This window comes from Marmota monax, unplaced genomic scaffold (genome assembly GCF_021218885.2).
Source record: "Marmota monax isolate L192 unplaced genomic scaffold, Marmota_monax_Labrador192_F-V1.1 WCK01_AAM20220418_F8-fsc00145, whole genome shotgun sequence".
NCBI classification, from domain to species: domain Eukaryota; kingdom Metazoa; phylum Chordata; class Mammalia; order Rodentia; family Sciuridae; genus Marmota; species Marmota monax.
The window spans coordinates 5994795-5998686 of NW_026695201.1; positions in this window are offsets into that span (position 1 = coordinate 5994795).

Genomic DNA, 3892 nt, shown 5'->3' on the forward strand with positions numbered 1-3892 from the left:
TCTGACAGGGCTATTTAGATAGGTTTCTAACACCTTAGTTGAATGTTTATTGGAAGAAAAACATTCTAGTCTCTGACATATCCAAATATACCAGAGTCTGTGATTTTATATCCTCAAATTAATTATCCAGTTCTAAGGAAACCAGTCTAGAGTTTATTGGGGACCTTTCTTGTTATTGTTACAGAGTTGTCTTGTTTGATATATACAAATCCTTGCTAAATTCAAATATGGTCTATCTTAGATTGTACACAATGCACAAACCAACAAAATTATACACAATCAGAATATAGATTCAGTTTTCATGATAGATATTAGTGTGAAATCAGTCAACATAACACATTATTTTTAGCCTGAAGAATAAATTTGTATTTTCAATTATCTGAGTAACATGAACACATTTCTTTCAATAGCGGTCATGGTAGACAAGGGAATATATATATATATATTCTCAAAGAATAATCAGAGGGCTCATAAAGACACATTCTGATTCTTCAGTGTATCTGGTTTCATTCTCAGACTCAACAGTGATTCCCATAGCTGTGCAGTGTAGTGGGTTGGGGGCAAAGAAGGAAAAGTAAACAAGGGCTTCAGAGATGTTCAGAGATGTACAATTCTATTATCAACACCTATTGCCAAGGTTTAAAAGTAGATATAAGAGATGTGTTTCTCTCTCTCTCTCTCTCTCTCTCTCTCTCTCACACACACACACACACACACACACACATACACAAACACACACACAATGCATGCATCTGGATATATAAGTCGTTAATGAGGACAAAGATAATGCCTATTCATTTTTTAAGTAGCAGCTTGAGGGACTCTATTCTGTTAAGTGTTGAAGACTAGCAAACTGATTCATTACACTTATAATTTTATATTTATATTCACTTCATATTTGAAAAAGAAATGAACATACTCATATCTGTAAGTAGTCCTCTGTGGTTGTTGAGTCCTCCATGAGACAAATTTTTCAAGCGTGGGCAACATGTAACCTTTTACCATCAATGAACCTGATAAAATTTCAGTCCTGAGGTAGTTTTAGGCCAGACTAAATGTGTGATATCAAGGGCAGAGAGGTGAAAAATATGAACATAAGAAGCTGTGTGTGTCCACTGGCAACTGTTCTTTTGCTCTTGTTTGCAAATTACAAGAAAGTTATTTCTAGAGAAGTTTGTAAGAATCAAAACCTGCTCTATTATAGAAGCAAAAGATACATTTACTCATCCTTGTCCATTGAAGGACTGCTTCGTCTCCATAAAAGGAATCAGAGGTCAGTTTCAGGGCTTAGAGTGCAGGAAGATTTATTATAGAAAATATTAAATAGATAGTCAAAGAGCAGTTGCTACATTTACTATTCAAATAACAGGAACCGAGATTTGTCAGTGATAGATGGAATCATTGTGTGCCTGGTTTCCAGGAAAACAGAATGAGCTCTGCACAACCCAAACCTATTCATCTTGCGATTATAAAAACATACCTACCCAAACTCACCTACTTAGTAAAAAAAATGTTCCAATATTTATTGAGCTGTGTTTTCCATGTTATAACATTTTTAAAATACAAAATTAAATGACATATATTAAAAACAGTTTTATTCTAGTAGGTTAGCCCATCTTTCAAAGCTCACAGCACACTGAAAAAAGCAGATTATTCTAAAAAAAAAAAAAAAAGGAAGAAGAGATCAAAGTTACTTCATTCAGTTAAATGGAAGTCATAAGGGATGAGAGCCCGATGCCCTTGCTCTGCAGTCAAATGGCCTTCACATAATTCACACTCCATCCTGCACTATCATCACAAGATTGTAGTGAAGCTGAACCTCTGGTGTCTGTAGCCTCTACTTTCTGTGTAGAAATTTTCTTTGGGATGGTCACACATCTCTCTTTCCTCTTTTACCCCTTTCACATGTGCCTGCTGAGCTCCAGGACATTTTAAAAGTGTTTGATTTATATTCTCAAGATAGAGTTAATATTACTCTAATACATTCAGAAAATATCGTTGAATTGTGGTCTCTTCAGAGCAATTGAAAGTGGGATAAGAATTTAAGTTGAGTCCCACCTCAATAATGAAGAATTTTTATCTAGGAATCTTCAATGTTCAAATAATCAGATTGGCTTTTTAAAATCTAATTTTATTGGCATAAGATAAATGATTATTGTCAGTGGTATTATTAATCAAAACGTCTAGGATAAAAAACCAATACCAATTATCCCAATTTCTTAGGGTTCATAGTTGTTCATAAGTAATTGAAATTTTGAAAGTGGCCATGGAGTGGATTAAAGCACGTTCAGTAGGTTCGATGTATGATGATACACAGTTTAATTCAGTTAACAGGGCATGGTAATGGTTCTTCAGTCTACTAGAAATATAGAAACCTAGAGGAAACAGTAGAAATTTTTTTTACAGCCGTTTAGTTGAGTACTTTTATATGTGTTGATTCTAATAAAAAAACTAGGGCTCATAATTTGTATGCATTTTGTTTTTAATTTTTCCAGAAACTTTTTGTTTTTCGTATTTTCCAAAAATACGCATATGGAATGGCTTGGAAACAAAAAACTAGTTCTTGGCCAGAAAGAGTTTGAGAGGCATTGATGTAGATTATAGTATATTTTCAGTACATCATTCTGAGTATGAAGTTCTGAGAATATCTGATTCCATACCACATTCCAAACTTTGAAGATTGGTATTTCATGCATGTTTCTACATAAAATTCTTAATAAAGTCAATGTTCATTTTCCCAAAGAGGATTAAGCTGGATCTATACACTCAAAAAACAGTAGAAAATTTCTCATTTTTCTGATTGTACAGGTTGCAGAATCACATTGGTCATACAGTCACCTAGATACATACAGCAATAATAATGTCTATTTTATTCTGCTGCCCTTCCTATCCTGCCTTCCCCTCTCCTCCCCTCCCATCACTTCTCTCTACCCAATCTAATGTGACACACTTTTTTTTTTATTAGTTACAAATTGTAATCACATTATTACTTGCATAAGTTAGGTTGACTTTTTAAATGTGGTAAATGCAAAGAACTCTAAATAACGCAATACTATCCATTTTAATACAATGTTCATTTTACATGAGACAAGTAAGTGATCATTTTAAATTTATTTTGTTAGAAAGTTTCAAGCATTTATCTTTATTTCTTAATTTCCTCACTTTCCCTTTATCCCTTTTATTCTTTTTCTTAACTTGTAGTTATATAAGAGAGATTTTTTTTTGATAAAATGATAAAATACAAAACATACAAATATTTCTTCCAAATTTCACAATTCATAAATAAGAAATTCACATATATTCAGATTTTCTATTTTAGGCAATATTTTTCAAAAGTTAATATATGCTTCACATAATTATGTATAATATGCATTATTTTTACTTGCTGTCATCTTAAACATTGTTGCACATTACTAATAAATGTGATAAACATAAAAAAAAAAAACAGTGGAAAAGCAGATAATCCCTGAACTTTAGCTCCTATATCTATCCCTTTTCTCTAATACAAGCTCTGGTGCAACCATCCTAAAACCATTCTGAGGCGCCAGTACATCGACTCTGTAGGAGCCACGGCAACCCATGCTCCGCTCAAAGAGCACCACCATCCGGAAAAACGCAACTGCCCCAAGCCCCGAGCTGCGGGGCGGGAGGCACCTTCGGCCCGGAGTAGGCGGGGACTTCCTGGATTGGCTTGACGCTCTGCGTCACGCGGCTCCGCCCCTCGGCCTATCTCACTCCACCCGGCCTAGGCGTTGCGCGCCGACGGCGGACTGAGATTGGCAGGCACGGTGTGGAGCCGATGACGCAAGAGTCCCGATCGGTCCCCCATTGGTGGGCGTGCGCCTGGGTGCAGCCTCTCTGGGGGCGGGGCGGGGGAGAGGGGAGGTTCCAA